The sequence below is a fragment of the Rana temporaria genome, chromosome 7 (assembly GCF_905171775.1).
Source record: "Rana temporaria chromosome 7, aRanTem1.1, whole genome shotgun sequence".
Classification (NCBI taxonomy): Eukaryota; Metazoa; Chordata; class Amphibia; order Anura; family Ranidae; genus Rana; species Rana temporaria.
Window position 1 is genome coordinate 107,212,540 of NC_053495.1, and position 14,623 is coordinate 107,227,162.

Genomic DNA, 14,623 nt, shown 5'->3' on the forward strand with positions numbered 1-14,623 from the left:
CCAGGGGAGATTTATCTGCGGATAAATATCCGACAGAGTGTACACACCATAGGATCTATCCGCTGAAACCCATTTGATGGGATTTATCTGCGGATAGATTCTATGGTGTGTATGGGGCCTAAGCCTCAGATCATAATGCTACACTGCAGAATTCCCCCTGCAGAAGAATTTCAGTGTCAATGTGAATGGTCATGTCAGCAACTCCATCCAAGTTTTACTTTACCCTAGTTACATATTTTCTTCACACATCTACGTTGTAGTAAAAACAAATATTGCAATCTAAACATACAGTATAGAATATAGAATAGAAAAATACACATCCAAGAGTCTAAAGGGCTGCACACCCCAAATAATTGAAAAAGAAAATCCCCCCAAGGATTTTTTTAGCAGCTATTCTAATCAAGAAAGTTCATATCGTTTATAATATTGTAAAATTTTTATTGGACAAAATTAGTACAATAATGGGAATATGATTTAAAATATGAGTTCTGGCTACAGGTGTGTACAATCATGTTCCATTACATTATTACACAGTACAATTATCAATTGACAGTACATTACAAGAATGATATCCACACGAACACCCTAACGCGTTTAAACTTATTCAGTCATAGTCTTCTTCAGGTTTTTTTTTCTCTAAAAAGATATATAAAAACATCCATATGTTTAATACCTCATAATCTGTGAGCATTTGTAAATGTGATATATTTGGTAAATTGATAATTACCGCTCAGGAAATGGAACTATACCCTATAGCCATAAATTGTTTAAAAAGAGATCCCATTGGTCCAAATCTACACACACCGTTCCCACCTCCTCAAGATGAATACCTAGCTGCAAAAAAAAACCTTGGGGGAATCCTTCCATTTTTTCAACATACAGTATTATGGCTTAATGGTTGAAAACAGCATCTCAATCAATATTTTTTTTTTTATTGTGGGGTGTGTGTGGAAGGCTGGACTGGCCTGTTGGAGAACCAGGAGTTCTTCAATTTTTTAAAATGCACTATATTGTCAAAAGTATTGGTACACCTGCCTTTACAGGCACATGCATTTAAATGGCATGTCAGTCTTAGTCTGTAGGGTTCAATATTGGGTTGGCCCACCCTTTGCAGCTATACCAGCTTGAACTCTTCTGGGAAGGCTATCCACAAAGTTTAGGAATGTGTCTATGAGGATCTTTGACCATTCTTCCAGAAGCGCATTTGTGAGGCACTGATGTTGGATGAGAAAGCCTGGCTCGCAGTCTCCACTCTAATTCAATCCAAAAGTGTTCTATTGTGTTGAGGTTAGAACTCAAGTTTCTCCACCCAAAACTCACTCATCCTTGCCAAGATATTTTGAACATACGATTTTCCTGCTTCCAACTTTGTGGGAACAGTTTGGGGATGGCCCCTTTCTGTTCCAACATGACTGCGCACCAGTGCACAAAGCAAGATCCATAAAGACATGGATGAGCGAGTTTGAGGTGGAGGAACTTGACTGGCCTGCACAGAGTCCTGACCTCAACCCGAATTTTTGGGATGAATTAGAGTGAAGACTGCAAGCCAGACCTTGTCGTCCAACATCAGTGCCTGACCTCACTAATGCGTTTCTGGAAGAATGGTCAAACATTCCCATAAATATACTTCTAAACCTTGTGGATGGCCTTCCCTGAAGAGTTGAAGCTGTTATAGCTGCAAAGGGTGGGCCAACTCAATATTTAACCCTACGGACTAAGAGTGTAATGCCATTAAAGTTTGTGTGCCTGTAAAGGCAGGTGTCCCAATACTTTTGACAATATAATATATATATATATATCTATATATATATATATATATATATATATATATATATATATATATATATATATAAACCAGTTAGGGACCAGCTGCCACAGAGAATCGCCATAGCTGTTTGTCGGGGCGCACACACGCACACACGCTCCCGGCGCACACGCAGCGATCAAATTAGTTTCAGAACCGATCAGTCTCCATGCCCAGACCAATGATTTCTGGCCCTGACCTGGTGATCAGTTCTGGCAAATGGCAGACTGTCCTCTGCCTATGTGATGTAAACACAGGCAGAAAGTGATGTCACCTCCCTTTGTGGAATCTTTTTAGGTTTCAGAGCGAGGAAAGAGGACATCCAAACGTGAGTTGCACTAGCACTACACTGACATAGTAGACTTAGGCACATATTTCACCCCCCCATCACCCCCCTTCACTCCCTGTCTCCCAGACCTGAAGGGTCTGGTGTGGATTTTTGGGGGAACCCCACGCCATTTTTTTTAAATGCCGCGGGGTTCCCCTTAATATGTATACCACACCCAAAGGGCCTAGTAATGGACTGAGGGGAACCCCTGACATTTTTTTCAATGACTTTGATTTGTATTGCCGGAAGCCGACAATTCATGAATAGCCGCGAGAAGTTTTAAATTACTTATTTCATTTAGAAATTACATTTTGTGCAGGGACAGTTCTAAACACAGGAAACATGTGCTACTTTACAGGCATACTATAGACAGCCCCTAGGTACAAAATTTAAAGGAATATTTCACTTTTATTGTTTCACTTTAACCACTTAAGGACCGCCTCCTGCAGATATATGTCAGCAGAATGGCACGGCTGGGCACAAGCACGTACCTGTACGTCCTCTTTAAGTGCCCAGCCGTGGGTCGCGGGTCCGAAGCTCCGTGACCGCGGTCGTGGGACCCGCGGACCCGATCATCGCCGCTGGAGTCCCGCGATCGGTCCCCGGAGCTGAAGAACGGTTGCGCTGTCATTGATCGTGTGTTCCCTGATATAGGGAAACACGATCAATGACTTCACACGTCCAGACCCGCCCCCCTACAGTTAGAAACACAGATGAGATCACACTTAACCCCTTCAGCGCCCCCTAGTGGTTAACTCCCAAACTGCAATTGTCATTTTCACAGTAAACAATGCATTTTTAATTTTGCTTTGAAAATGACAATGGTCCCAAAAATGTGTCAAAATTGTCCGATGTGTCCGCCATAATGTCGCAGTCATGAAAAAAAAAACGCTGATCGCTGCCATTAGTAGTAAAAAAAAAAGAAAATGTATAAAAATGCAATAAAACTATGCCCTATTTTGTAAACGCTATAAATTTTGCGCAAACCAATCGATAAACGCTTGTTGCGATTTTTTTACCAAAAATAGGTAGAAGAATACGTATCGGCCTAAACTGAGGAAATTTTTTTTATATATATATATATTTTTGGGGGATATTTATTATAGCAAAAAGTTAAAAATATAGCTTTTTCTTCAAAATTGTCGCTCTATTTTTGTTTATAGCGCAAAAAATAAAAACTGCAGAGGTAATCAAATACCACCAAAAGAAAGCTCTATTTGTGGGAAAAAAAGGATGCCAATTTTGTTTGGGAGCCACTTCGCACGACCACGCAATTGTCAGTTAAAGCGACGCAGTGCCGAATTGCAAAAACTAGCCAGGTCCTTTACCTGCCTAAAGGTCCGGGTCTTAAGTGGTTAAGCATTATTAAAATCACTGCTCCCAAAAAAACTGCAGTTTTAAAAAAAAATAATTGCATTGATACATGTCCCCTGGGGCAGGACCCAGGTCCCCAAATATTTTTTATGACAATAACTTGCATATTAACTTTTAAAATTAGCACTTTTGATTTTTCATGTTCGTGTCTTATAGACTTTAATGGTGTTCGTGTGTTAGAAACAATTTTTTTGCCTATTTGCATGTTCTGCTGCGAACCAAACCGGGGTGTTCAGCTCATTCCTACATCATACATACACACAGGAAGGAAAGAGAAGAGAAGCCCATAATGTAGTATCTCAGTTAGGTTCATTATGTTAAAAGAGAGGCATTTACAATTGTAAAACAATGTCAGTGCATGTAAACCCCACACCGCTCAGAAAAGCAGGCGGGCATGATGGAATCATAGCTATAGCTCTGCCCTGACAAGTTTGGTCTGCACAGACATCTTCAACATCATGCCCCTCTGGGTTCTGTGTGAACAACTTCTCTGCAGACTGCTCAGCTCATTCACCATGAATACACAGTGATCTCTGATTGAATGAGATAGAGAGGATAAGCAGTGACATCACTGTAGAACGGACTACTACAGTGATTTACAGCATTTCCAAGCCAAGCTGGCCCAATGTGAGCATCTAGTTCGGCACTAGAGTAGTTTTTATTTTATTTTTCGCATTAATATAAACATCTTAATTTTTGTCAATAAAATTTATTAAACCCCCAGAACATTATATATTTTCTGAAAGAAGAGGCCCTGTAAAATAAAAAAAGTAATAGTTTCAAAATGTTGTTTCACACGATAATCGTGCAACTGTTTATTAAATTCTAATTTTCAGGAACAAATATTACAAAACAAATTTTAGTACAAAACCACACCATATAATACCCATTGTTGGGTAAAATATAAAGGATGAGGTTGCATTGAGTAAATAGTTATCAAACATTTCATATCTAAAAATTGTGTTTGCCAGAGATAAAGGGGAAGTGCTTATCTCCATTCTCTACACTCCTCCTATATATATATATATATATATTTCCATAGACCCTGGAGTCATGCACCTTTACTCAACACGCACAGAGGTTTCTATCCACTTGAATGTTGTGTGCGCCTGCGCGCTGCCTGTAGTTTGCCCGCCTCAGCTCCCGGGACAGGTTATTATACGGCCCCTCGGTTGGATCATACCATATGTCTTGTTTACCTGTTCCATTTAAGTTATACGGGATTGGACTTTCTTTCCTAATTACCACATACATATACATATTACTTCCTATGAGATTTTTGGTCTTTTTTAGACATATTGACGCATTTGCCCCTGAAGAGTGGTATTGTATCATAAAACGCGTTGAGCCTTATGAAATGCAGTCATGACTTCAAACCATCATGTTTCTTCTACATCCTCATGGTTTTAATACCATTACCTTTATACTCAATACATGGAGCACCATACCTTAACCACCAGCTTGTGTTTTGATACCAATGTAATATATGCGGTTACATATATACAATGTATCCAAGTTTTGTATACAATTTTACTCTGCATGTATGTATCATGTGTTAGATATACCCTTTGATAATAAATACTTTTATACCACTACACAATATGGTCTGTCATATGCCTCATATAAAGTCCACAGTTTTCCACCTAAAAAAAGGGAATCACATAACTGATAAGTATGTGCCATGTTCTTTTGTGAACCCAAGCCTAAATATTGTATTTTACGGCTGATTTAAATGCATTACTAATTTTGAAATAATATTCATAACACATTAACTGTAGTTGCCATCTTTAACGATTATGCTATCCGGCAGATACAGCTATTGGCTATAAAGGAAAAGAAAAAGTTTGGGTGCCAGAAAGTATTTTCATATACTGTATGGTGAATAATGAGATATTTTGCAATTGACATCCATGATTCCTAACATTGCAACACTTTTTAACAGTCAATGTGCCATATCATTTGAATAATGTAAATATTATCTTGAAATGACTGTATTATAATTTATTTTTGGTGTGAATTAGGATCTTTTTGTTTTTTGTTTTTAATTTTTAATTACAGGTCAAAAAGTTCTAATTTTTTGTTTTAGGATTTTGATGTATAAAAAAAGAGTTCAAGTTCTGAATTTGTAAAAAAAAAAAAAAAAAATGATAAGCAATATGCATTATAGCATTTAGATTTTAAAATATATACTTAAAGTAAATTGAAAATTATCATGTGGTATTGCTTCTTTTTGTTTTCATCTAAAAGAAAAAGATAAAATACAAAAATAAGTCCCTGCTTTGCACATTAGTCATTAATGATTTAAGGCCTCTGTACAATTTTTTACACAAAGATTATTAATTTCTATTGATCTGCTGTTGTGACTTTGATGACAGACATCATCTGTGGTATTTTAGGCAGAGTTCTTCAAAGAGTTTATTTAATTAAACAGGTGCTGATACCCATCTTGTGTGCAGGCTCCCTGTATTATTGCAACCACATCTGCCTTAGGCTGCATGCATGCAGCCTATAAAAGGGTAATTCAAATTCAGCAGCTACACTGACACAGCCACATGTCAAAATGTGACATACGGACAGGAGTATGTGCACAAATTTGAATGCAGACAATGTGTGTTTGGATCCATGCACCTGCTCCTGCCTGCATGTCAAATTTTGTGGCTGTATTCATGCAGCCGCTGCATTTGCATTAATCTCTATGGGGTGCCTGAGCACAGCCCAGGATGAGTGCAGGCACAGTTGTAACGGACGTATGAACTATTCTGCCGGGACATCCTATAATACTCCTACAGTGAGGTCTACAAAGAACTGCATGGCTCGTTACAATTGGATTTACCACATTGTATTCTGAGCTCAAAGGGTTAATTATACAAGGGACTTTTTCACTGCTGAATGCTAATATTCCCTTTACATAGCTAATGGACTCTCCTTTGTGTAGTAACAGCCTCCTGTCAGGTGTATGCTAACGTGATTATCTGTGAGTGTATATTGTTCTAAAGGTTAATTGAATTCTATTGAGAAAGGAATTTGCCCGGCCAGGTCATGTTAAGTAGATCTCGGTGCCGGAACGTCTAGAGACTGATTGATTCAAGGAGATCATTGTGTTTGAGTTCTGGTAATGAAGAAATGTTTATAATTAGCTCAAAGAAGGTGATTGAAGCTTCCCCGCGGTGTGATGTGTGGGTGGGGACAGTTTGATTGTTCATGTGCCTTGAATACTGTATAAAATCTCAGAGTGAACCATTAAAAAGTCAGTCCTGCTTGACTCTGCAAATGTAGCCCGTCTCGTTTCTTGAAAGGGCGTTCGATAGGATATACCGGCGGTATCTGCATATCGCAGCTTGCCAGGGAAAAGGACTTCTCCAACGGCTGAGACCCTCTCCCTAGCCGGGTAGCCGTTACATTGGTTGGCAGCACTGGGATGGTCCTTTTATCCAAAGAGCAAGTTCTGAATGGAGTCGCAGTACGCCAGGCTGAAAAGATCCACACTAAAAGATTTATTGGAGAGTCGTGGTAGGAGCGCCAGCAACAGACCACGGAGGGAGCTGATAGCTGACCTGCTGGAGCTGGACGAAATGGATGGATCCATGGAAGGAACGGAGCCCCTTGCATCTGTCAGCGAGGAAGATGTAATTACTGGGATTGTACAGCGGAGATTATCCTTGTATCCAGAGACGTCCGTGGAACTAATCAACCAGCTGTTCCGGGAAGCAAGGGAAGAGATACAAACGAAGAGGGGACAAGAACTGGAACTGGTAAAAGCGAGACAGCCCATTACACATGCAGCTCCTACTCCCCCACCCGTGGCTACAGGAAAGAAAATACCGTTCACGGCATTTAAAGCTTTTGTAGAAAGTGAGGAGGAAATCGATGGATATTTGGCGGATTTTGAGAGGCAGTGCTCACTACACCGGGTACCACCAGACCAATGGGTCACTATTTTGTTGGGGAAATTGTCGGGCAAAGCCAATGAAGCCTTTCGGGCTCTCGCTCCAGAGGATATTTTACAATACCAGCAAGTTAAAAAGGCGCTGCTAACCCGATACGCCGTAACTCCAGAAGCCTACCGCCGTCGCTTCCGGGAGTCCAAGAAGAAGGCTGTGGACTCCCACATGGAATGGGCAAACCAGTTACAAAGGGTGGCATCCCATTGGGTCCAAGGGTGCAAGGCCAACACCGGGGAGGAAGTATTACAGCTGTTCCTAATGGAACATTTCTTCCAAGACCTGGCCGCAGACATACAAGACTGGGTACGAGATCGCCGTCCCGCTAACTTAAACGAGGCGGCTCGGCTAGCAGATGAGTATGCGGAAACAAGGAGAGTAAGCCAGAGTACTACACGGCTGGCTCATAAGGTGGAACCACGTACTCCAACCGTCACCCCACACCCAGAGTTTCGGGCTCCAGTCCCACCAGGACCACCACGTCCTCAGGGGCCTAACAACTACCCCCGGGATTCGTCTAGGGTGACGTGCCATCACTGCAGCAACACGGGACATATTGCTCGTTATTGCCCTCTGAGAGCTACAAATAACAACTGGAGACGTACAACACCCAACACAGAGGTCACTCCATCACGTCCCTCTGCGGCCCACTGCCTGGAGACCGAGGGGGGCCCGGAGGAATGTCTGGGAATTTTGTATGAGGCAGACCCAATACAAGCTGCTTCTCCAGATAACCGTCAGCATCACCGTCAGGAGGTACGGGTGAATGGACAAGTAGCACAAGGCTTAAGAGATACCAGGGCCACTATCACTCTGGTTCAAAAACATCTGGTAAAGCCAGAGAACGTGTCCACTCGCACAGTTGCCATCCGGGTCGCAGGGGGCGCTGTATTCCGCTTACCCACCGCCCGGGTGCACTTAGACTGGGGAGTCGGGTCAGGAAAGACCACAGTTGGTATCATGGACAACCTACCGGCGAGGTTGTGCTGGGCAAAGACATTGGCCCTCTGACTTCAGCGTATCTACCTACACCTGATGCGGCTTGCCCCGTGACCACCCGCTCACAGACCCGTATCACAGATGATCCTACAACAGGCCAGGAGACCCAGGTAAGCCAAGAACCGACATGTAACCCCACTACGGTAGAGAGACCCATAGCTTGGAACACCCCAGAGGAATTTGGGAGGGAAACTAGGGAGGACTCCACCCTTCAAAAGTATCGAGAATTTGCAGACAGTAGAGGGGATGAGCGGGAACGTTTTGTATGGGATGGTGACAGGTTATACAGATTGACGGAAGGCAGAAAGAGAGGCGGTGTCCCTTCGCAAAAGCGCCAACTAGTGGTACCCAGAAAGTACCGGTTGGAACTTCTCCGAATCGGCCACGACATTCCGTTGGCAGGGCACCTAGGGGGTAACCGCACCACCTACAGGATCACCCAGACTTTCTTTTGGCCGGGGATCTCGAAGGATGTGCGACGTTACTGCAGCACCTGTGACGTATGCCAACGGGTAGGAAAAAGAGGGGACCACCCTAAGGCTCGACTGTCACCTATGCCCGTGATCGAGGAACCGTTTAGCAGGGTCGCAGTCGACCTAGTGGGACCTCTACCTAACCCCAGTCCCTCGGGTAAGAAATACATTCTTACCGTAGTAGACTATGCTACCCGCTACCCGGAGGCCGTCGCTCTGACGAATATTCAGGCGGACACTGTTGCCAGTGCGCTCGTCGGGATATTCACCCGAGTGGGGTTCCCTCAGGAAATCCTGTCCGACCGAGGGACCCAGTTTACTGCAGACCTAACCCAACAGTTATGGAAGGTCTGCGGTATTAAGACCCTGCTTAGTTCACCGTACCATCCTCAGACCAACGGTCTCTGTGAACTCTTTAATCGTACCCTCAAGCAATTGCTGCGGACCTTTACGGCGGAATACAGAGACTGGGAGCGATTTTTGCCGCACCTCTTGTTTGCCTATCGAGAGGTACTGCAGGAATCCACAGGGTTCTCCCCCTTCGAGCTGCTCTATGGACGGAGAGTGCGAGGCCCCCTCGACCTCATCCGGGAGCACTGGGAGGGCGAGACAGAACATGAAGGTGTCCCCATTGTGCCATATGTGCTGGAAATGCGGGACCTCATGGAACAGTTAGCTCGGATGGCACGGGACCATCTCCAAACGGCCCAGGGACGACAGAAACACTGGTACGACCGGGGCGCCCGTCAGAGAACGTTTCAAGTAGGCCAGAAGGTGCTGGTGCTTAGGCCTGTCAAAGGGAATAAGCTCCAGACCTCATGGCAGGGCCCTTACAAAGTGGTAGCGCAAGTCTGCGATACTACATATGTAATCGCCAGCAGCCAAGATGAAAGGGTCCAGAAGTCCTTTCATGTAAACTTATTAAAAGAGTATCAAGAAAGATCAGAGGATGTAGCAGCCATATGTATTCCAGCCACTGAAGACCCTGACAGCTTACCCATCCCAGATCTATTAGCAGATTCGGAACCTAAAACTCTGCTCAATACGATACAGCTAGGGGAGTGGTTACCTCCCGCAGAAAAGGGACAGATGCGACAATTGATAACTGAGAAAGGACTGACATTTTCCCAGGAGCCCGGGTACACTCTCTTAGCGACGCACTACATAGAGACCCCAGGACAAAACCCTCTCAGACAGACTCCCTACAGAATCCCTGAGGCAGTAAAAGAGGAGATGAGGAAGGAAATACAAGAAATGTTAAGACTGGGGATTATAGAACCCTCTGACAGCCCCTGGGCCTCGCCCGTTGTCCTAGTACCCAAAAAGGACGGAACAACCCGATTCTGTGTCGATTACCGACGCCTCAATGACAGAACCGCGACCTACCCCATGCCCCGAGTAGATGAGCTATTAGATCGTATTGCCAGGGGACGTTATCTGACCACAATCGATCTGTGCAAAGGGTATTGGCAGATTCCCCTGTCCAAGGAGGCTATCCCTAAGTCGGCCTTTGTCACCCCATTTGGCTTATTCCAGTTCAAGGTCATGCCATTTGGGATGAAGAACGCCCCAGCCACATTTCAGCGCTTAGTGGACCGCATCCTTGATGGCTTCCAGGATTTCGCTTGCGCGTACCTGGATGACATTGCGATCTATAGTGAGACTTGGGGGGAACACTTGAGGCATGTTGAGGCTGTACTGGATCAGATTAGGGCCGCGGGCCTAACCCTGAAACCAGAAAAATGTAATTTCGGGATGGCAGAAGTCCAGTACTTGGGACACAGAGTGGGGTGTGGGAAACAACGACCCGAACCCGCTAAGGTTGAGGCTGTAGCCAATTGGCCAACCCCCCACACTAAGACCCAGGTACTGGCATTTCTAGGGACAGCGGGGTATTACAGAAAATTTGTCCCTGACTACAGTACAATTGCCAAACCCCTGACGGATTTGACCAAAAAGAATTTGCCTAGAGTAGTCCTGTGGTCTCCCGCCTGTGAAACAGCATTCCAAACCTTGAAACAAGCATTGATCAACGCACCTGTTCTATCTGCCCCCGTCCCTAACAAAAGATTTGTCGTTCATACAGATGCGTCCATGTACGGACTGGGGGCAGTTCTAAGCCAGATCGGGGAGGATGGAGGAGAACACCCTGTTGCGTACCTGAGTAGAAAACTATTACCCAGGGAAGTGAGCTACGCGGCAGTGGAAAAGGAATGTTTAGCCCTGGTTTGGGCCTTAAAGAAGCTCACACCCTACCTGTATGGTCAGGAATTCACCCTGATCACCGACCATAACCCACTAGTATGGCTGAACCGAGTAGCCGGAGATAATGGGCACTTTTACCCTAACAGCAGACCGGACATCCCCAAGTTGACCCGAAAAGGATCAATCCGGGTCTGCCGGAGTGTTCCACAAAAGGGGAGCAGTGTAACGGATGTATGAACTATTCTGCCGGGACATCCTATAATACTCCTACAGTGAGGTCTACAAAGAACTGCATGGCTCATTACAATTGGATTTACCACATTGTATTCTGAGCTCAAAGGGTTAATTATACAAGGGACTTTTTCACTGCTGAATGCTAATATTCCCTTTACATAGCTAATGGACTCTCCTTTGTGTAGTAACAGCCTCCTGTCAGGTGTATGCTAACGTGATGATCTGTGAGTGTATATTGTTCTAAAGGTTAATTGAATTCTATTGAGAAAGGAATGTGCCCGGCCAGGTCATGTTAAGTAGATCTCGGTGCTGGAACGTCTAGAGACTGATTGATTCAAGGAGATCATTGTGTTTGAGTTCTGGTAATGAAGAAATGTTTATAATTAGCTCAAAGAAGGTGATTGAAGCTTCTGTGGGGACAGTTTGATTGTTCATGTGCCTTGAATACTGTATAAAATCTCAGAGTGAACCATTAAAAAGTCAGTCCTGCTTGACTCTGCAAACGTAGCCCGTCTCGTTTCTTGAAAGGGCGTTCGATGGGATATACCGGCGGTACCTGCATATCGCAGCTTGCCAGGGAAAAGGACTTCTCCAACGGCTGAGACCCTCTCCCTAGCCGGGTAGCCGTTACAACAGTAACAAAGGGAGCATGTAAAAGGTAGCTGTCTGAATGAAGCCTAATACAAATGTAAGATGAAACCATTTTATTCTACTCATGACAAAAATATAATGCTTTCATGGGTTACCTGAGCTTAGTCACAGACCACACTCAGCTAACCATTTAATTCCTAACAACAACATGCTAAAATAAAAAATAATAAAATAAATACCACAGTGCATAAAACCAGACTGGGAAACTACAGTTGTTTAAAGTTTTGCATACCCTTTCAGAAATCATGACATTTTGATATTCATATTGATATAATGACTGATCATGCCAAAAACTGTCTTTTATTTAAGGATAGTGATCATATAAAGTCATTTATTATCACATTATTGTCAGGCTCCTTATTAAATGATAATGATAACAGAAAACACCCAAATGGCCCAGATCAAAAGTTTCCATACCCTTGAATGTTTGGTCTTGGTATAGACACACAAAGTGACACACACAGGTTAAAATGGCAATTAAAGTTTAAAGGGATATTAAAGTATTGTTTTATTAGTTTAAAAATAAGCATGTTACACTTAATTGCTATTTGCAGTGGTTTTGCACAGGGCAGCCCAGATCCTCCTCTTCCCGTGTCCCTCGCCGGCGCTCCTGGTCCCTCCCTCCTGCCCAATGCCTCCACAGCAAGCAGCTTTCTATGGGGGCACCCGAGCCAAGCCGCTGCTCTGTGTGTCAATTCAGATATGAAGCAGTTGCTTGGCCCCACCCCCTCTCTCTCCTCATTGGCTCAATTACTTTTATTGAAAGCAGCAGGAGTCAATGGCGCCTGCTGCTGTGTCTCAGCCAATCAAGAGGGAGAGTTCCAGGCAGCCAAGGTTCTCGTGCAACATCACTGAACCGAGATGGGGCTCAGGTAAGTATTAGGGGGGCTGCTGCGCACAGAAGGTTTTTTAATCTTTCCTTTCAAAATATTTATTGAAAATCAGCAAATTACATGAGATGATAACCAAATCACAATAGAGAAGAACATCAGATTAACAGGGCTTAATATCTGAATAAACATATATCACTTAACAGAATTCAGGCAAAAAAAAATTAGGACAACTTACCATGTTCTGGGCTACTAGAGACATAAAATGCACAGGCACCTACTTTGTTTGTCACTCCTGACACCCCTTATGGGCGTATACTGTGTCAGGAGGCGACTGGCACGGGTGATAGCATTAAGTGCCCTTAGTATTGATATCTGGCCTCGCAACTTGGAAATGACAGTGGTTTCTGAAGTTGCGGAAGAGTCCTATGCTGAGCAACAAAATTGAGGATACTAGGAAACAGTTCTATTTAGGGAGTCTCTAGAAGTAAATACAGCTATAGCCTGTTAACTCCTGAGGTTGTGATATTGGTAAAGGCTCAAACTAAACAAAGTTAGAGATTACAATTTTGCTATCTTCACCTTTGTAATAAAACAGGAAAGTGTAGAGGGGGGAAAGAAAGTAGTAGAAAGAGAGAGAAGGGAGAGGAGGTGCCAGATGTTGGGGAGATCACCCCATTTATGTTGTTTTAATGCCAGGGATGAGAGAGGTTCCTACGTGTCTAGCCCAGGGTTCCCATGTTGCTTCAAATATTTTGGTGGTATTTAGTATTGAGCTGACGATTTTTTCTTGGGTCATGATCCACAAAATCTTTCTCTTGGCAGCAAGGTGAGATACTGTGGGTTGTTTCCATGCTTTGGCAATGGTGATTTTCATTCCCAGAAGCATAAAGAAGATACATTGTTGGGCGTATTTGGGGATTGTTGGAATGGGGCATTCAGCAATGCTACTTGGAGGGACTTCATGACCAAGTGGCCCAAGGCTCTCCAGATAAGGTTGAACATTTTTGTTTCAAAATCCTCTGATTTTCAGGCATTCCCATCATACGTGAAGACATAAGGGGGAGGCGGAAGGGAAAATTACTGCTGGTATGGAAGGTACTAGATACCATCTTGTAATCACTTTCAGGTTGGCTTTTATTATGGATATGTTCAGTAAGCCTTTGAAGGTCCTCATTCCCGCTTTATGCCAATCCTCCAGGTCCTAGATTTCCTGTAGGTCTCTTTCCCATGCTTCCATGTATGGGAATTTGAAGATGGGTTCGGAAAGTGATGTGTAAATTATTGATATGCCACCGTTTTGCTCCATTGCTTGGCCACACCAGCGCTCATAGTTTGTGAACTCTGGGGGAATGGGTTTGTTTTTCCAAATAGAGGAGAGAAAGTGAGAGATTTGATAAAACCTAAATCTCTCTGAGTTTGATAGTTCCAGTTTGTTTATACAATGTTTCAGGAATATTGGGCCTGTAATAGAGAAGTAGTGACTAATACGGTACATCCTCTTGTCCAGCCACCACTGGAATGATTTGATGTCCATGCCTGGTTTGAATTGTGTATTGTGGAATATGTGCTATAGGGCGTATTTTAGATGTCAGTGAGGAAAGGTGTCCCATGTCATCCCATAACTTTAGGGAGTGGGAAAGAGTAGGGGACATTATTGGGGGTCTAGATTTTCGTGGGCACCATCAGAGATAGTCTAGGGGGAACAAGTTTTGAGGTCAGTTTCAAGCTTGTGGTACATGGGAGGAAAATCGCCTGGTATAATTGTTCAATCTTGGGGGTGA